General features: G+C 40.2%; 2 long non-coding RNA genes across 2 annotated transcripts in view; both read right to left on the bottom strand.

Moving 5' to 3' along the window:
- LOC132907725 (uncharacterized) overlaps positions 1-6,557 on the bottom strand; it is a 35,773-nt gene extending 29,216 nt beyond the window's left edge. Inside the window, exon 1 of the long non-coding RNA XR_009658254.1 lies at positions 6,387-6,557. This is a non-coding gene — a long non-coding RNA (uncharacterized LOC132907725). The remainder of the gene's footprint in view (positions 1-6,386) is intronic.
- The window catches only part of LOC132907724 (uncharacterized), a 214,436-nt gene that overhangs the window by 141,341 nt on the left and 51,226 nt on the right, over positions 1-21,869 (bottom strand). The gene's annotated exons all lie outside the window — the stretch shown is intronic.

Genomic DNA, 21,869 nt, shown 5'->3' with positions numbered 1-21,869 from the left:
ATTCCTACTACAAATTCCATCAGGCGGGCCAAGGAAAATCGGTAATCGCGACTAAACATATCGAAGTTTGAAGATGAGTTTGAAGGAGATGAAAAGTATAACACGTACATGGATTAATACTGACAGAAATATAAATTACAAATTTTGTTGATCTGTTATAATAAAAGTGAAAATGGATCTTACGAAATGCGATTCGCTCGGTTCAAATTGTTTTTCGTGGTTCGATGACGTTCGTTAAAGGCGATAATTATTCCGATCGCCGAATGGACAAGGATGGACGTTTCAGAGGCTGGAGATTTCATCGGTCAGGTCTATGAATATCGAAACATTTATTTGCCAAGCACAAATATGGATTTCCATCAAAGCGTTTGCGCTGGAAACTCGATCGGCTCTAATTACCGTCCCGCGCCATCTCTACGAGCAGTCTGCCCTGTTAAAATTAGAATCGAGAAACGGACGGATTACACGTGTCCCGATATTGAACCGATTCGATTCGTCGATGGCGATTAATTTGCTTAATCCCGGACAGATTAGCGGAGGAAGCTATCCGACAAGCAGTTTAGACGGCGCGATAATACCGCGTTGCAATCTTAATCGAAACGGCGTTGCTCGACTTCCCCTTTCGACGCGTACGATTCGATATCTCTAAACAATTAATTGGATCCTGGCACCGTATCGGTGAATGGATCCGATTAGGCGACTGGAATTTCGCGGGAATTGCTTCGCGAATCGAGTGCGGATCCTTCCGAGTGGAATGTCTCTGATCTTGAATGACAGATCACAGAGATAATCCGTAGGGGCTAATTTCAAAGGACAGTCCCTTGTTCCGTTTCTCAATTGCGACTTGCTTCTGAATTTTCAATAGTTGAGTGTGTCTATTGCTATCGTGGCTACCGAATTGGAAACGCTCGTAAGTTACATTCTTGGCTATTGCGATAATTTATAGATGAAGATTGAAATTAATGGAAGCAGATAAATTCTTGTTATCGAATGGAAAACCATAAGAGGAATAATAAGCGCGTCTTTTGCCGAGTTTTCGATTTTAATGTCACTTTACGATGAAGAAGGAATATCAGTATAAATAGGTAAAAATGGAATAAAATGTGTAGAAACATATTTTGCAGAATTTTGTAGAAGCTAAGGGTATAACCGCTAGGACAAACAATATTTTAATATCATAATATCGCCGCAGTTTGAATTTCACTATTCTACCATACACTCGAATTTTTACCAAACTTTTTTTTACCAAACATTCCAATTTTCTACCGTATAACTGCGTCTGTGGCTACACGCGGATGATTGGAAAGCACACAGTTTCAGTCGGTTAAAAAATTAACGAACTTTCGGAGAAACTTTCCATTTGCGGGACGCGGACCTAATATCTCGCGGTCCGGCGATTGGTGGATCGGCCCAGCTCGAACATTAATTTAGATTAATCCGAGGCGGGAGTTGGCCAAGTAAAACTACAGGTGAAACTAGTTTAGCCACAGAGATCCCAAGAGAGCTTTGAAAACTAAGCGTCGCTCTGCCGCTTATTATATATGAGACGAGCCTTACCAATGTTTCGTTCATTCATACCGCGTCTTCATACATACGTCGATTGGATGTCGCGTCGCGTGAATGCACACCGCGAGAACCCGATTGAAACCTCGTCATTTTAGCAATATTAAGTTCGTAATTTTCGAATGAAATATACATCCGCGGAATGGAAGGACCCTTTATGAGGTAGAACGGAGCGTGTACGATTAATGGAACGGCGCGGTTAGATTAAAAGATTTTCGATCTCCAACTTCGACACGATGGATCGATACTCGACGCTCATTAATTTATGATGTACGTATAGACGAAAAGAATGTGACGTTTTTCGTAAGAGAAATGAATCGAAGATACGGTGTAAATTCCAAGAATGATTTCGATCAGTCGCTTGCCGGAATAAAGGATTCGTTTCTTCGAACTAAAACCATTACAATGATCAATAGTATGAAAAAGAAAATTCCAATACCTCGGAATAGTGGAAGGAAATTTATCGAGATTTGAAACTATATCTAGATCATGGAATCCCCATTTCTTCGCCGACTATGTCATCCTCGTCGACGGTACGATCTTACTTCTGTTAGCTTTCTTTTTTCCATGCTCGGTCAATAACGTTTCGTGTTTCAAGCTCGGTCGTCTCAAGAAAACGCTCGCCTGTCTGCAATCCACCCTGGCTTTCGTGAAATAACGTCGCTCGGTACATCCGGCGTTATTTGTCTTTCTACGCTCGGATGTTGCAATATCATGCAAGATCATAGTTAAGTGGGAACGAGGTCGCAGCCTCGTAGTATTCAATTTAGCGACATTCGTTTCGTCGGGTTCCTGCCTAGGCCGAATTTACCTCGGCTGCAATCGTAACGTCTTCGCGACTGTCTCGCGAGCATAATCATGAAACATTCGGCTCGTTGGAGTTCGCGGAACATCGTCGACAAATAAAGCACGTGACGATGAATACGCGCTAGTTCGCTCTGATCGTTCCCTTCTCTCAACCTTCAACCATCTCAGACAACCTCGTAACATTTTACTTGGAAAATCATGAATATAGAGAAGACAAGGGTAGTTTGCTTCTTAAAGATCTTGTTCGTTTAAACCTTTGTAGGCGTTTGTAACGTCGGATGCAATCTATCGACACTTTCGACATTGTTTACGTGGTTTCGAAGGAGAATAAGACGCTCCGTGTTTGATATCCTCCTCACGTCGTTGATCACGCGCAGAAACCGGTCACGGATTTGCGAAGGAAGAAAATCGCTCGACGGTAGACAAGTATGTTCTGAAGGGAATGATTACGTATTCCATCCTGTCGTCCTTGCTTCTCCATGCACCTTCCGTTCTCCCGATTCTTCGTTTCCTGTCGTAACCTCTCTCCATCTGCCGTCTTGTTTAACCAGCGACTGCTACTGGAACTGACTGTTTATATTGCTGTATCCCGCGAGCTACATTATAATAGCAATCATCGTTGACTCTTCTAATCAATGTCAATTTCGAGAATCACGTCTGATGCACGCAGGATCACGAAACTGATTTTATATCACTGAAAATCGCGTCGCGTCGTGCTCTATCGATGCTTTACTACTGCCACACTTTCACTCAACAGTAGATGTTTCGCGTTGCTTAGCACTTTCCTTTATTTACACGTTCGTACAATGTGAGTTTCGAAGTTAAGCTTGTCTCTTGCAAAACCCTGTTTGACAATTTTGACGATTTGTTGATGTTACACGACTGTTCGTGGAAAGACGCGATCGCGGGAAAACGCGTCAGCGAGAGGCGTAAATTCTTGCTACGATTCGTATAATCGACGCCGTGAATTAGTCATTCCCCTGTTTCGGTTAAGATAACAGAGGTATTTCAATGAATTTAGCACTGTATTAACAGGTTAATATAGCTTGTATATTTAACAATAATGAATATAATAGTAAAAACGTCACAAATTATTTAGCGATGAATACAGTTAATGTGTTACAGAAACTCGACCCGATTTTGTGATATCTCTCTATATATTCGGTAGACTTTGCGACTTTAATTTTATTCGTCAGACCTCTCGATGTATGCTGTTAGAATCTTCAAATGAGACTGATTGCCCTTCGATCATTTTTGTTGTCTTCTCTGGGAGACGACCGCCACTACGCTCACCTATGATCACGTATGCCACCTTCTTTCTGTGGATAAAATAACGGACCGAAATCGACGTTTCTGGAACTCGCTGCTTGGTGATGACTATGCACATTGTATATTTTCCGTCGGGCAGATAAGACGATTTGTCAACGACACTGTAGTACCGCGAGCGATGGTTAGGCATACGGCCTATAGTAAACCTCGTGGCGTAACAATTGATGAATCTGAGATATAGAAATTTGAGATCTGTTAAAAATCTGACCGTTTCACAGGTAAACGTGTTTGGTTGAGTAGCAGTTCGTTGACTGCAGTTTGTTTGATAATGTTGCTTGGTTCTGCTGCTGGTTGTATTTTTGATTAATCGATGCATCGACGATTTTAAAAAGGTGTAATTATGAGGATCAAACGAGATACGAGTACCTATTGTACATATGTATCTAACTATGTTTTATATTTTGTAACCAGGATTCTGTTCGATTCATCGCTTTGCGATTTATAGCACCCAATAACGTCATTGTAGCAGATAAGAAGGAACGGCGAATTTCTTTTGATAGTACGAGTTTAATCATCTTCGAGTTTGTTCGCCAACGTTTGGATAATGACAGACGTGCATCCGCAACTTTGAAAAGTTTGTGGAAGAACGGGAACACCCAGGCCGGTCCCGAGAACATAATTTATTTCTCAGCCTCTTATTAAAGAACAGAGGGTTATTAAGTTCGCCGAGAGAGAAGTTGCGGAAGCGGGAGATACGGCGATAATGGAAGGCTGGAAAGGAAAACGCGAGGAAATTATTTATCATACGCTTTTGGACGGATGGTGGCACTTAGTTTGGTAATTTGATCGTTATTGATCGTTCAAAATTCTTTTCGGTATAATAACGAAAAACGAGATACACAATTTGAAAATTAATCTACCAAGTAAATATATAATATATTCGGATATACAATTAAACACCTTTTGGTAGTAGTTGCATTTCAAGTTTCAGTCTTGCTAACAAAGAGATAAACAGGGATTCGCGATTCCTCTGGCAGCGGAGAACGTTTATCTCTCCCAGTTGTATTATAACTCGAGCGAGATATCGTGTTACAGTGTTGGCATTTTTAACAGAGCTGTGTTAATAGCACAGATCAAGTGGACTCGTCGGGATCTCATTAAATCCCCTAAGCGACCCATATTTCCTTTCCCTTTCGACAAAATTACTTTCGTCGCTAACTCGTCTCTTCCCAGCTTATCGCGGACGTTGATTTGCATAATCCAGATTCTCCTCCGGCCTACAGACTTCCATCGATTCCCATTTCGTTTTTCCCACTATTTCTTTTTTCTTTCACTTGAACTTCCTCATTTTTTTTTTCAATTTTTAGCCATTTTCTCTTTGTAATCTTTCTACATTTTCTCTTCGTACGATATACACTACTGTCTGTATAAGTATCTGGACACTCTGGTCGAGAATTTGCTTGTTTGTTTAATTTTCTTTCGGTGTAGTATATATTACCTGCACCGAAAAATAGCGTTTACAAAAGCTTCCTGCTTTCATGTTGTTGGGTATCACTCGTCGCTCTACATATTTCATATCCTTCATGCTCATTCAGCTAAGTATATATTATAGATTCTGTTACAAGCGATGCTTACATTAGCATTTCTGTTCGTGTACTCTACTCTTGGTATAGTACTCGTGCTTTGTTGTAATACGTTGCTCCTGTCGTTACTTGCTTGCATACATACATATACCGAGTATTACAATTGAAATTTCGTAACGGAAGAATATAACGCGTTCCGAGTCGACCGCGTCTGTCCTGTGTCTGACAGCGTGTTGACCGTTTCTACTGTGCGCTCAAACCGTCCTTCTTTCTATTATACGTGAAATTAACTTGGTCCTGCACGTTACGTATACGTAGACGTAATCACTCATAAATATGCGGTCATTTTGGTTAACATGTAATAGCGGTATTTGAATTTGACTGGTGTTCAAATTTATGACGAATTAGTAATTAAAACCACTATTTACCAGTTTATTACGAAAGCGGTATAAATTTTAATTAATCGGTGAAATACATATACCAATGACATAGATTACTATTTAGTATGTACGCTAATATGTTTACCATTATTTATACGTTTACCTACTTAGGTATAAGTATTTGCGTTAATTGGATATCCTTCTATCAATTTACGAAAATCTTTCGTAAACAATTTTCTACTTCGCTGTGTATCAACTTTCGAAGAAGAAAGAAAAATTTCCACTGTTAACCTCGCAACGTGTAGAGTCGACTTAGGACAAACGTTTTCCCGAGATTTCTAACTGTTGCAGAGTTCTATCAACGAAATCCAGGAAGCAGTTTTCTCAGAAAATCGTTTTTCAACCTCCTCCTTAAACTCTCTTGCAATTCGCTTCCAGACAAGACAACGAACATATATTTTCCTTGAACAAAGTGCCGAAGGAATAGTCCGGTCGCCTTTCGTTTAAACGTTAACGGGTCGCTGTTGCATTGTGCGCGGCAATTGTCAGGGCTGCGAGGCCTGGAATGATTAAACAGCAACGGGGCTGTTTACCCGAGGTAAACGCCATCGCAACCCCGGCGTTCTTCTAAAGCTCTGGATCCACGATGCTCCGCGTTCACGCGGTCTCTTAGCGAAACTGAGCCACCGTCGATCTTCTTGCCGTCCCCTCCCCTCCATTGAAGCAGGCTTAGCGGGATCCTGTACTTGGAATATTAATTTCAACACGCTACACGCGAACATACCATCCGGAGCTATGCAGTTTTCCGTCGCTTAAACGAAGCCGAGTTATCCGCAATTTCCGGCGAATGTATGAATATTCCGGCGGTTGGTATTCTCTCGTGGTCGCATCCACGTCCAGACGATGCTCGTTCGCAAAATCCTTGCTCTCGATTCTCGAACAAATCTCAGGTAAACCCGTCTGTAAATTTTTGCGACACTGTCGAAATCATCGTTATTTTTAGAAGTTATTGTTGAGAATTGTGGATCTTAATTGCCGAAATAAAAGTAAAGGAACACTAAGTATACACTTAGAATTCGTATTAGAATAGTTTTAGATTTATTTAATAAACGATTTCCAGGATCTTCGTCGATATACATTTGCACGCGTCTCAGCACTCTCTTTGTCTCATCTTCTATACCAGACTGTCAACGAAACATACGAATCATACTACTACGCTGCCAATCTAGTCTAGGACACAAAATTATACATATCTCAATAGTTATTTTTATAAATTTAATTTTTTCTAGCATCTGTGCATATATTCAGATGAAATTTACAACTTTCGATGATCGCGGTAATTAATAGCTGTCTAGAGCCTCGTTCAGCAGGATAAAACGTCAATTGTGGATCTGAAAAAAAGAATTGTTTCCTTGTAGAAGGTAGCAGTTATGACTTACTTCCAACTTGGAAAAAGTTAAGCTCGATTGCTGCCTCATATTCTTCCAAAAATACGAGCAAAATATTCTACAAGCTTCAATTTTCACTTACGTTCAACTACCAATGATGATGGAAATTGATTTCGAGAAACTGATACAAGGCGTACCGTTTTTCTCGCGATCTCCAACGGTACACCTTTATCCTCGAAGGCACGAAGCTTTTTCACGAACTTGTAGAGGCGAATTTTCGATCGACTGCGCGGAAACGCTCGCGGCACCTCGTCTGATCGTCTTCGAAGGAGAATCCAGAGACGAACACAGGTATCCCGGTCACGTAATCCGAAATTCTCGGTGGGCCAGGCTGTGAAATTTGTCGCGGCAGCCAGTTCGAATGTTTATTCAATTTTCGGGCGGGCCGTGTCACGAAGAATGCGAACACGCGCGGACGGACTGGACCGGGTCGAGTTTGCCCGAATTAACTCGATTTTAGATTCGATCGTGCTGCCTCAAAGGGTATGTTTCCTCTCATCACAAAGGCAAATGGCCACCGTATAAACTGCATGGTAGAACCGTATGGTGGACGCGCGTTCGTCTGTGGCATTCTTTTTAAACTGATGTAGAGATGTAAACTAGACGAATAGAATACGAATGAAATGTAATTTTCGTTGAGAGAAAGAGAGGCGTGCATACCTTCCGCGATCGTCGCGTAATTCCGACAAAGATGTTATCGCACGTTTCATTTAGACGACCAGAGGCGGTGACTGAAATTAAATATGCCGGTGAGCGAGGGCAATTTGCACTAATGCGTTCCGCGCGGGCGTAAACTCTTCTGCTCATCTCGGTCGTCCCTTTTTGCGTGTTTTATCGCTAAAATTAAACGCGTCAGCCAAGAACGAAAGATCGGCACAAGAGATCGCGACGTTGCTCTTGTTATTTTTCTCCTATTGCATTATGCGTCGTGCGAAACACCTTTGATAAATTAGCAATTACACTTCCACCGTACAGTTCGTAAGTGTTAGATAGCGTTTGCTTTCATGCAAGATAAGATAAATAATCTGAAATTATCAGAAAGCTAATAAAAAATGTACAATGTCATCTTACGTGCCCGATGTCATAGATTTCAAATTTTTGTCTGCAAATATGAATATGAGAGATGAGTATCTAAGTAATTCGAGCAGGCTCTGGATATTTTCAGAGGCATTCAAGGTGAGCAAATTACCTGATCGATAGGTCGATAGGACGATAATAGACTTGTTTTGATAAAATAGTTTCTATGGACACGCCATCGTCTACGTATTTGATGTAAGAAACTAAAACAATTATGGAATTGTTCTCTGCGTTGTCTTGATTTCTATACACGTTTTTTTCATTATTGTATCATAAATCAATTTCTATCACGACATCGTGTAAATAACACGTCGATGTAACATCTGGCCTATCGAACCATTGTTATTTGTTCGGTTGGTGTAATATCGGTGTTCCTGTTAGCGGTTCTCCAATTATTTCGAACAGTCTAACTTTAACTGTCAAGGATCATTCGCTATTTATAACGTAGTATTCACAATTACAAAAATTACATTTTTAAATGTAACTCTAGTTCGACAGTTAGAACGTAGACCAGCCATTTCATTAACAGTAGCTACCTTGTGTTAATTATAACGTGGTATTGTAATTAGGAAAGTGAGCTCCTTACTTGTGGTTCTAATTTGACGGGCAGAAACTACTGTACATCATACGGTTCATTAACAGTTTTCGCTCTGCTACTATGCACATGATACATAATATATTCCTCAAACTTAGATTTCTTGAATTGTTCGGTTCCATATTCCAGAATCTGGTATCCTATTCGCTGACAGGAGTTGGAGTACAGAAACGGAACAATTAATGATATGAAACATTCCTTGCAGTAGAATTCTCCAGTCACAGTGGAGCTCCTGCTTCGCGGAAATGATACACGATCCAACGAGGTTTATCGCGAATTCGACGACCCCGGTGTCTGGTGGCCACTTTGAAAACCGCGAACACTTGATTACCAAGGAAGTTTATTAGGAGCAATAACTCGTCGTCCTATCCTAATGGGACTCTATGCTCGTAGAATTATTTCGAAAACTGGGAGAAACATGTTGGAAAGACGATACATTTACTTAAAAATGTACTCGAATGTTAACAGTAATTTCTTATAAATATCTTGTTCGGAATTTTGAGTGGCCGTCCGTTTATGGCTCGGGCATGGCCATTCCCTTCTTTGAGAAATTCCGAATTACCTGTCCTCCCCGAGCTGTAATGACTCAAAGGTCAGGGAAAAATCTCGGCTGGGAAGGCACGATAGACGGACGAGACCCAACGGTTGGTGGAGAGAATCAGTAACATAGGTCAGTTCATTAACAGACATCGTAGCGTGCGGATGAAATACTTAAATCGTCATCAGAATATCGTACCGTGAATACTTCACTCTCGACAAGATCTTACCACCGCCGTGTTCGTAAAATCAAACGTTACTTTTATACAACAAGTGCAAATAAAGTGCTCAATTACACTGAACTCAACTCAATTTATTAAACCTCCTCCACCTAGAGCGTCAAGTCATTCGACGTACGCGATATCGATCGATCGGTTTGACCTGACCGGTTGCTCTTTGGTTGATAATTCGCAACATATAATATACTCAGAAATTTCACTCGCGTGGATAATTGACTATCCAAATATTTCTATCCAATAAATATCTCTTATCCTCTGTATTTTTTAGATCCCTTTAAAATTTTCTCAGTATGTAAACACGACGATCGTCTTTCATTACAGCGTCGATGGAATCTCGAAAAGTTCCGTACGATACGCGCAATACGTTCGTAAATATCGTCTATGCAAAATGTTGGAATATTTTGGTGTCTCGTTTATAGGATATTTACTTGGAAACAATTTCGATAAAACGATGAAGTAAATAGCTTCTTTAATTACGAAGCAGCACGACTAAACGTGTAGTTTTGAAATTGGAGGAAAGCAGCTTTGTGTTCGTTTTCGCAGACACTGTAGACAGAGCAGTTTATCCAAACGCAGACTTTCGCAATACCCATGTGCACTTGTCGGCTTTTCAGTTCTCCTGGTAAATCTCCGACTCCTGGTAAATGTATGCTGCTTATGTGTTGTTTGAGCTACCAATACTAGGGTAATTGGGAGTTATCGTAATTGAGCGTTAACTCAGGTGACTGCAAGAAATATACATGGTGCAAGTCTTACGATGCTCGCGTACTACAATACCATTTACCTCTATTGTTCTCTTCTCTTATTCTCCATATTCGTATTTCTTCGAGTTAAATAGTTACGTATATATTTTAGTTATACGTGTCACTTATACGAGCAGGACAACAAGAAACCAGTACGTTTTATTTGTTTGATAGAAAACTGTAAAAATATAATTAAAAAAGCTAGTAAACCCTTAAAATGTCAGTACAAATAAAGCGAAAAACCGATGGGATAGCTGTAAGGCAAAAATTCTCTTTGTAATGGCACCAATAGCAAAACGTTTGTTTACATTAAAAAATTTTTAACTCTGAATAAAATAATGTTGAAAACTCCGATATTAAAATATACGTTTTATGTCATTGTGCATGCCGGCTTTTTTCAAATTTGTTGAAATAATTTGTTCCTGATAAAAATATGAAATAGCCAACAGTACATATAGATTGAATATTAAAGTTCCAAATGTTTAAATAACTAATATCTACATAAATATAATTTTCGTCTCGTGTCATACAGACTATATATACGTGGAAGAATGACAAGGTTAATCACACGTTCTAGAGATACTGAGATCGCTAACGAGACAGTTCGTTCTTTTTTTCTACTTGTTCCTTGTTATCACGTCGAATAAACCCAGCTAGCGGGAACAACGAAAAATTTACGGCGTGGGCAAGATCAGGTCACCGTGAAACTACAACGGTGTTGACGAACCGTTTGCCTCCGAGAAATCCTCGCTGATCCTACAGCTTGGTTATCGTGTGGCTTAAAGGTAGCTCGCTAGGAGTACCTGGACCAGTTACTAAATCACTAGCCTCTCCGATCAGTGGACCGTACGTTGGCAACTCGATGGAATCGATTCGCGTTACGTTATCAACCTAAGTTTTATCTAAGACACCGATTGGTACGCTACGCCAAGTCTTTAAGTACACATCTCAAAATTAATTATTATCTTTCGCATTTATTTATCTTTCGACTTCTTAGAAAAGGAACGCAACGAGAAACAATTGGACAATGCCGACTATTCTTTATGCTTTACGCGTATCAGTCTACGAACGTTCTCCGAAGACGATAGCAGTTGAGTCTTGTTCGCGAAGATTCGTAGAAAATCTGCAGGTTTTACGTAAGAAATGCAAGATCCAAATTCGTGTCCAAATTTCTTCCCATCCACGTATATAACGTTCGCGAAACTGGCAAACTTTCGATCCAGTAATCCCATGCTGAATCGTTGAGATCGAGCGATAGTAACGGGCCAGAGTTTCTACGCAACGAACGAAAACAACAATTTTAGAGCCGGTTTCGTCCGAATCTGGCTCCGTTTTCAATTATTGGCCAACGACAAGAAACAAGATTCACCGTTGGAAACGCGGATTTCAATGGGTTTTCGGCGACGATTCTGCGTATGATTTTACAGTGGATGGAGGATAATGAAACGCTGAGGGCATAGCTCGGGGAACGTTTAATATCCTGTCGGGGCGAGCTCGAGCTCATCAGCGATCCACTTCGAGCACGATTAATTCTCGCGTCGATAACGATGTTATTTTTGTCGCTAAAGCCGTCGGTCAACCAACGAGATCTCGATGGAAACGCGATTATCTCGTCGGCGATTTTATGCCACCGTCACTCTATTCCGGATGTCGTTTTCGTTAATTGAACGCGTTTCACCGCCTCTGATCCGTAGATAATCATTCTTATTAACGTCCAATCGAAAGATGGCCGAAGATTTCTGGTCGTGTTTAAGGTACACAAATTTCCGTTATAATCGAGATAATTTTCCTTCGGGTAAAACAAATTTCGGATATTTCTTCTAGCAAAAAGACAGATGTCAAACTTCGCCAATTATCGTGCGAATCTGAAGTTCGATATAGAGACTGGCTTCTTAACGATCGATAACAGAAGAATGGAGATCCAACTAAATAAGGAGGAATACGAATATGCAAGCAGAGATTCGTGTAACGTGAAAACTTTATACAATAGCTTATTCCATAGAAGTTCTAAGCCAGCAGACTGCAGTTCGGACGACCAGAATTAATATACGAATTTACTACTTCTGTTCTTCGTCTTCCATGCAATGAGAAACTTCTTCGAACTTTTTGTATATTACGAGACACCATTAGTTTTTAACGTACCAACGGAAGAATGATAAAATATCTTGTATTTTTGGCCCAACAATAAAAATGCTCCGAACAAGCCGATTATAGGATTGTTTAGGTCAGCGAGTCGATATCAGGTAAGAGTTAATAAAATAAAGGACTAAATGTCTTCGACAAATAAAATAATATACACGCGCTATTGAATTATCATAATTACAACTGAAAATATTAACATCGAACAAGCTTCCTTCCCTTCCACAAGTATCAGGTCTGTAAGTATGAAACCGGAATTTGCCTATAGATGACCCTAGCTGATAATGTAGTTATCACTAAACTGCATCATTGATGCCAAAAGTCTTTGTTGACATCTAACAAACATTTTCGACTTACAACAATACAAGTTTCATACAACAGCATAGTTTGTAATAGCGTTGAACATGTCGAATTTTGTGCCTGGAAACTACGATTTGCAGGCAGCATTGATTTTCTGTTACCATTTGAAGAAAACTGCTGCAGAATCGCATCGAATGCTTGTCGAAGCTTACGGTGAGCATGCTCTTGGTAAATCACAGTGCTTTGAGTGGTTTAAAAAATTCAGAAGTGGCAATTTTGACGTGAGGAACGAAGGACGTGGAAGACCACCGAAAAATTTTCAAGACAGCGAATTGCAAGCATTGTTGGATGAGGATGACGCTTAAACGCAACAACAACTCGCTGATCAATTAAACGTGACACGAGAAGCCGTCTCCATACGTTTGAAAGCCATGGGAAAGATCCAGAAGGTGGGAAAATGGGTTCCACATGAACTGAATGAAAGACAGCAGGAAAACCGAAAAACCACTTGCGAAATTCTGCTCACCAGATACAGAAGAAAGTCCTAAGAAAAGAAAATCCTAAGCGTAAAAGATCATGGGTAGCTCCAGTCTTCTACATAAAACTTTCTATACAGAAAATTATAGCCTTTGAGCTGTGAATATAAGTACAAGCTGTACTATCTAAAATCTATTTTCAAATGTAAATCGTTCAAAAATCGTTCGTAATCAAGCTTGACAAATTCTTGGGAAAATTACTGACCTCGATTCAAAAATCCTTTCTATTGAAGTGGTCACCATTTCTAAGAAAACTCTACGTCTGGTCTTTTTAGTTTTCTCGAGCACTGAAGCCATCGACAAAAGACTAGGACGAAGGCAGACCATAAACAGTGGACAGGCGACGATGGCTTCAGGGCTTTCAGTCATAGGATAACACTGCTAGCGTGCGGATTTGTATCAGCTCAATTATATTCCGACTTGTATTTACACTTCAGTATTTAAAATATATACAATTTATCCACGCGTTCCTTTATTCACACATCTAATAACCTCAACACTTTCTAATTCACACAAACCCTGCGTTTACTCTATTTTTAATGATCACAAAAGGAAAAAGTACCTCTGGGTCTCATCGTTTTAATAAGTTTTGCAATTCCAGTTGATATTTAAATCTAAATCTTGAATTCTCTGTTGAATGCAATGTCTCTTGCCACTAAGGGATTGTGGAATCTCGCGACAGAAGGGACAGGTCTCGGTGCCTCATCAATGTTTCATCGCGCTGGGAGCGGCTCGCAGCTATTTGCCGAGTAAAAGGGAACGCGAAGCTGGTATTCTGTAATACGGTAATCGCGGTGCTTGGCACGTACGCGGTGTGATAAAGAAAACGACAGAATGCGCCGCATCAGCGTGAGCACTTTCAGGCTACACACAATAAGCAGCGAGCCCCCGTTGCGTTTCTAGCGAAAGCACGATCTTGGGAAAGGACCTTGATTCACAAGGTATCCGCCGTATCTCTTGTATATACAATTTTCCTGTATCTTGGAATTTCTTGCAAGTGGTGCTACGACATAGAGATTGGATTGCTAATCTGCGAATCGTCACCGTCCGAAGGTTTACGTATTATTTTTTTAAGGAATTATTACGGTTATTTGTAGCTGAAGATAGTTAAAATACGGAGAAGATACTGTTACGCCACGAGGCTTACTATAGGCTATATTTCTAACCGTCGCTCGCGGTTCTACAGCGTCACAGATAGATCGTCCTATCTGCCCGACGGAAAATATACAATGTATCGACGAGCGTGTCACGTAAAATAAAAAAGAGATATCGAAGACGAAAAATAAAAGATAAAAATAAAGAAATAAAAAGAAAGAATTTATTCCTTGGCACTTGGCTTACACTAACTACAATTCACTTCTGAACTCCAGACGCGACTTTTCCAGACTGATGCTCTTACAACTGCTTGACTTTCGGCGGAATCCGATTCCTTATCTTTGTCATCCCTCAATATCCCCACTATCCACGCGTTTGTTAGGCGTTCCCGAACAATCGGCGAAAGGACCGTTGGGATATCGAGGGTTCATTAGGCATTTCGCTTCGACGACATACATTGTCGCCGAGTGCCGCCACATCTTTATTTCCGTCATCAGCCCATCGGTTCCGAAGCGCGGCCTGTTCCCCGATGCGGACTGAGATGTGGTTGATGTTACACGAGCGTAGTGGGGGTCGTCTCCCAGAGAAGACAAAGAAATGATCGAAGGGCAATCAGCCTCATTTGAAGATTCTAACAGCATACATCGAGAGGTCTGACGAATAAAATTAAAGTCGCAAAGTCTAACGAATATATCGAGAGATATCACAAAGCCGGGTCGAATTTCTGTAAACATTAACTGTATTTACTGTTGAATAATTTGTGACGTTTCTCATTATATTCACCATTGTTAAATATACAAGCTATATTAATCCTGTTAATTCAGTGTTAATTTCATTGAACTACCTCTGTTATCATAACCGAAACGGGGAACGACTAATTCGCGGCATCGATTATACGAATCGTAGCGAGAATTTCTTCCTCTCGCGATCGCGTCTCTCCGCGAACGGTTCTAGCAGATACGACAAGCTCGTTTTTACTGATTTTTCGACCTTGAAGTTACTCGATGGCTAAAGGGAAGTATTTCAATCATTTTTTGATATCGATGCCGGGGATGTTTCTCGAAGTGAAATACGATATAGTGCATGCGAAATCAGCAACAGTTTAAGTCATCATTTCGCTGTTTTCGAATTTGTCTGAAAAGCATAAAGATTCGAATTCTGCAATTTTAACCCTTTATCGTGAGAACGAGTTGGTTCTCTGTTTAAATGTCAATGTGGGAAGATTCAATGAATTCCAATAAAACTTTCTACACTGGCAAGTTAATTTTGTAACATTGAAAGTTACAAGCACATTTTTCTATTAGAAATTTCTCCTCGAAAATCCGATCGAGATTCAAAAAAGTTTCGGTGAAACTTTTCCTATCGTCTGCGAAGATAAAATCAGAACGCCTTATTAATTCTGTCGCAGGTTGATTGTCTTCTTGACTTTCGTTCGTTTCAATCAACAAAGTTCGGAATGCTAATGTCCCCTTTAAAGAAATTCGAGTAGTTTGCGTGCTAGGTAACACCCCAATCAGCGTCGTTTGCATGCACAAGAATCATAAAAGCGTCGCGATTGCTGTAATTCTCGCAGTTCGTCGTGTTCTTGGCGTCTCGTTTCACAGCGTCATCGTCATCGTCCGCCCTCAGACTGTCTCGTCGTCGCGTTGCCTTAGGCTGTCTTTTCTTTCCGATTCTTCGTTGAAACCGTTCGCTGGCTCGTCGCTAGTTTTCCACGAGTCGCTATCGTTAACTACAGTCTGGAGCACGTTAGAAATTTCTATTAAACAAGAGAACGTTCCATCAAACAATCTAATAAAATATTGGTGGTGACGAGTCAAAGTAGAAACAGAATTTACTCGGCTGTTACGCTTGTCAACGCTAAACACGTTCATTTTGAATAATCACCCCTTCGAAAGCTACTTAATTTTCCATCCTCCGAGTCTCTATCCTCATTCGGTTTGCCACTAGCCGTACACAGTTCAAATATTTGCCGTGAACTATCCCAAATGATTAGCGCCGGGCTAACTTAACTATGTCGTTGAAGTATTAGGTTGTCCGAAAAGTTTCTTTAGCTTTATCAGGAAATAATAAACGCACAATTTTTTTTTGTTTTATATTAGTTTATTGAATTATGCAATATAAATATAATAATAGAAATAGAACGAAATACATCATACCTAATTCAATAAAATAATATAAAACAGAAATTATTGTTCATCTATTATCACCTTATGAAACGAAAGAAACTTTTCGGACAACCTAATGCGTCTTTTAAACATCACATTTAGCACAAACCACGTTACAACTCAACTATTACAACTATTACCTCGTTACAAAGGTATTACCTATTAAAGGTACCTATTTACTAAAATCATTTCTCCGTAAATATCTTTTTTTTCGCCGAATGGAAAGATTTCCATTATCGCGAGAATAAGTGAGTCGACGGCGGATAAATCTGAAACATGGAGCGCGAACGAGGAAACGTTCGGGAAACACTATTTCCTGGCATCAAGTTTAATTGCATCGACGCGACGCGATACGCTCAAGACCTTAGAATGCCGCTTCGACATGACGGGCTGAGGGGTTGGCTGGTGCAAGAAACAGGAAATAAAGTAACCCGATTTACGTGCTGGTAAACTGGAATTCGATAACGACGATAGCCGGGGAGTTCCGTTATTTTTGAAGTCGCAATTTCGCTGCAGCCTGGTTAGTCGATCGGAATCGCTCGTGATGGTATTATGAGGGTGAAGGATGGTGGTAGAAGTGGTTTTCGTATACGCGGCAACCATCCACGACGATGATCAAGGAGGAACTTTAATGGTCCCGCGAAGTTGTCGCTTCCTTTTTTTCTCCTTCCAGCAATTCTGGTCTCGAGGGAATTGAGATCGCATGTGGGATCAGTATTACTGCTTTCTGCGGTGCGATAAATCAAACGCGAATGCGATTGAACTCTATGGAGGAAATACCCTGGTTGGGGAATTGCTTCTCTGTTTCGAATTCTCCCAACTTGGACACTGAAACTATTTAATTACGATGATACCGTCGTCGAGTTTCATAGGGGAGTGGTATAACAGGAGAAGTGAATTTTTTAGAAAATTATCGATAACTCGATCGTTTACTGGTGAAAAGTTTCGTTCGTTTCGCGATTTGGTATACGTAACTTTTGGAAGAATCTGTACTATATACTGTATTTAACGTTCAAACTAGAATTTTATTCTACACGTATAATTCTATTTTCATCGTACTCGTTAAAACTTTGAATCTGAGGTTCTCTAGTGAAATCTCTCTATTGTTTATATGTATATTGTTTACGACTGAAAAACAGGAGTAAAACAGTTTTTGAACTGTGATATTTTTCTTGTTAAATAACGTAAATGAATTATATAAAATAGTGACACTTTTATCGAGAAAATAGTTTGCTTTTAATTGTTATTTTTGGAAATATCTCAAAATTGATAATTTTTCAAAATACGTCGCTGTTCCAGCAAACTGACGCTATTATTATTAAGAGAAGAAAAAAAAACGACGCACAGTGATGTATTTTCACCGAAAAAGCAGAAACAAGTTGATTTAAAAAATGTTGCGTAAGCTGCAAAATTTATGCAACCCGAGGTAGTTAAATATATGGGGCACAATGCATTAATTTTTTTCTCATTTGTACACTCGTAAAACGACGGTGGTTCGTCAAATGTTGGGAATTTTTGAACCTCACAATACTCTCTCTTAACTATTTTCTGGAATATCGTTCGTCTATTAGCCATTTTTCTATGTTCCTCGAAGTTATATAAATTTCTGCATCATGGAAATTTTTCTAAATTTATTGCTCTGCATTTTTAGACATTTCAATGATCTTTTGTAAAGCATTCAGTTCCTTCGATGTTACATTTTGAAGAATATTAGAAAAACGCCACTTCTTATTATTTTAGTTAAGTATGATCGAACTAGAACCAAATATTATGAACAAATATTGCTTATAATTTCATGATTCTGTCTTGAATCTTCTATATACGATAAATATTGAAAATGGTTCCATTGAACATCGAAGCTTCTTACTAATCTAATGGATAATTGACTCTTTCGATACTCTTGTGATTTCTGCAAAATATATAAACTTACACCAAGTATCTCGTAGCTTCTATGCACATTTTCAGATTTATTTCAAACTTTATCAACGTAAACACAATAGTAGGTTTTCTTACAGCGTTAACGAAATTTCAAACGTCCCGTATAAATGGTATCTGTAAATGTTCGAATACTGTCGCGAGCAATTGTAAAACTAACGATCTTTCAGTCTTCATGTTACGACCGTTCGCAGAGAGACGCGTTCGCGAGGAAAACGCGTCAGCGAGAGGCGTAAATTTTCCCTACGATTCGTTAATCGATGCCGTGAAACAGTCGTTCCCCCGTTTCAATTAGGATAACAGAGGTACTTCATATGATTGTAACACTGAATTAACAGGGTTAATATAAGTTTCTATTTCCAACAATATTTAAAATTATAATGAACATGTCACAAATGATTTAACGATGATACAATTAGTTCGTTATTATAATTCTACCCGACTTTGTGATATTTCTCGATGTATTCGTTAGACTAAGCGACCTTGATTTTATTCCTCTGAACCTCTCGATGCATTCGGTTTGAATCCTCATTTGCCACTGACTGTCCTTTGACTTTTTCCTTTGTCTTCTCTGGGAGACGACCCCCATCACGCTCGGTTCTCGCAACCGTTCGCACCTATGATCATGTATGCCACTTTCCTTGCGTAAAATAACGGACCGAAGGCGAATCAATGTTTCTAGAACTCGCTGCTTGACGACAGCTATGCGCTTATCGCCACTTTGGGTATATTTCGCCGGTCAAATGAGACGATCTATCTGCGACACTGTAGTACCAAGGAAGACGGTTAGGAACACGGCCTATGGTAAGGCTCGGGGCGTAACACTTCAAGTTAATAAGTAAACGAACTTATTACACGGTCTTTCGATTTCTCCAATACACCAATCATATTTTAATCGTCGATAGCTTCGCTGCTTGTAAAATCTTGTTACACGAACCAAAAATAGTTACAACACTCTCTCTATATGTACACATCATATTTGCTTGCCGGAACGTCGTTCAATCGCTCGAATTGAGTTTCTGATTCCGTTGGAAACGATGTTCGAGCTTGAGGAACTGCCAATCGCAACGCGTCACAGGATCTGTTCGAGCTACCGCCGATTTCTCTCGCATCGAGACGAATAAGAAACGACGAATATCCTTGCCGCGAGCGAACGCTCGAATTAACCCGGTTGCGACGACGACGGGATCGGCGTCGGTTTACAAAGCTTTATCGAATCGACGTTATTTACCGTTCGAGTGAAAGTTTCGTGTAGCGGAAACAGAGTTCGGCCGTTAACCGGGAAACTCGGTTGTATCAAGCAGGATTCCACGCCGTGGAACAGAGCCCCACTCGGTCCAACACTCAAAGCAATCAATTCGCGTCACCCGAAACAATGTCGAGCCCCCACTTATCCACGTCGATGAAGCTCACCGCTCTGGGCTTAATCTCGAAATCGACGCAGTCCAATACAGTTCCCGTTGTCGTCGTTGTCGCGTCGATTTTGCACGCGACTTTTTTTCATCCTTTGCTAATTTATTCACTGGATGAAAATTTTTGGTTAAAATTTAGTCCTCGTATGGGTAATGTGTGAATAGTTCTGCAGAGTTTTTTTTTTCGTAACTGGTGGTACAACTGGGAAAACATCGATTCCATACGAGAAAATAAGTCGAGAATATAGAGCAAAATTTGCTCACATTTTTTTAGGGAATTGGTTTAAATATTTGCTTCATTAGCGTGCGCTTAACTATGTCTCGAATGAAGAGATGTTTATCGCATTGGGACAACATACAATGGAACAGGAAATTAAATTTATACTAGTTAAAATTTTGTTATTTTATAAACCGTTGAAGTTGTTTCTCATTCTGCATTGAATATAAAATTCATATGAAACTATGAGCAGGGACATGTGCTAATTGACAGCAAGATCTGTTGAATCGATACATGGTGAAATATAGATGAATGAAATAAATAGTCGAAGGCAATTGTCAAGAAGAAGAATGTCACGTATAAACAAAATCTATTTGATCTCTTATATCTATTTTAAATATGATTTATTTCGTCTTGTAGAAATACTGCCTTTTTTGCTGTATCGTCATTACCAACCTGACATTCCCTATATTTCCATTCGGTTTTGCATCCCGGTTAACAACATCGTCAAAACGAATCTTAAATATCCAAGCTCCGAATTTATACGTCAGTCGGATAACCATAAATATTCTGAGAAACGTCTAGGGTCTAGGGATTGAAGAGTCCATAAAAAAAACATACTTCGAGAGAAAGGTATAAAAAGTATTTACGAGAAGAAGAGGTCGAGGATAAGATGTTCGAAGCGCGATCGGTGGTTAACCGGAAAACAGGAAGCAGTTCGGTGAAGAGTACTGGTGAAAGAGGAAAAGGAAACAAGAGGGATAGAGGACCGGGAAGGGGAGAGGGAGCGTAAAAGTAACGGAAGTGAGCCGGTTAGTCGAGCGGCGAGACTCCGTAAAAGTGAAATACTAGCACGACCAGCGAGCAATCTCAGGCTGGCTGGTGACAATTTTTTATCTTTACGAGCCAGCCAAGCGCAGCCCGTTGTTCCTATTGCATAAGTGGAAAGAAGAAGAATTATGCATTTACGTAAATTATGACAGTGCTACGAAAATGGTTTCTCTCCGCTGACCTGTAAAGTCTCTGCGCGACCAACGCCAAACGCGAGTACCGGAAGTAAGTGTCGTATCTAATAGGTTTCCGGTTGCGAGACGCGGGAACGCGGTCGAATCGACGCGAATGGTACGCGCGAGACGTCTCGAGTAGCTTGTTCATCTTAGAGAACGACGTCGCCGTCGAAGTGCCATTTCGACGAGTTCGACTGTTCATCGCGATAGCAGATCTGTTAAGAGAGAGGATCGTCGCGGCACCCAGCGACATTGGCGTCTTAGACAAACGTGGAGAGTAGCGGTATTTGAGAGAGCGTAGAAGATTGGCCGAACTGATTTTCCACAGAGCTGTGTGGTTACTCTGCGGTAAGAATGGCGAACATAAATAGTGCAGGTGTCAGGAGCAAAAGTAGCACTCTCTAAAACGGTACACAGGAGCTGAGCAATTGCAGTCGATACTAGAAGTATCAAGGCTTACTTGGTTCCCTCGAACGATCGCGCGCTTGTGCAACTGTTTGCTAGATTTATACTTGTTCTCTCGGTTCCTGTTATATCGTGGCTTTTAAAAGTGGACCACTTCTTCCTTTGGCTTTTACCTATTACCAGAGGATTTCCTTGTTGCTACTTCAAATAGTAGCAACGGAATCAAGAACGGAAACAATTTAGTCGCATTTACAATCAGTTTGCCGTATCTGTTACCATTTAATTCCTTTATCGTATCGTCCCTTATCTCTTCAGAATGTCCTAAATCTCTTTCAATTGCTAAAATCGCACAAACTTCCTTCTGACATAGAAGTTATCGTTCGAGAACAACCTACATGTTCTATAGACTGTACT

This window comes from Bombus pascuorum, chromosome 6 (genome assembly GCF_905332965.1).
Source record: "Bombus pascuorum chromosome 6, iyBomPasc1.1, whole genome shotgun sequence".
NCBI lineage: Eukaryota > Metazoa > Arthropoda > Insecta > Hymenoptera > Apidae > Bombus > Bombus pascuorum.
The sequence above is the reverse complement of the archived record's forward strand: the minus strand, read 5'-3'. Positions and strand labels throughout refer to the sequence as shown.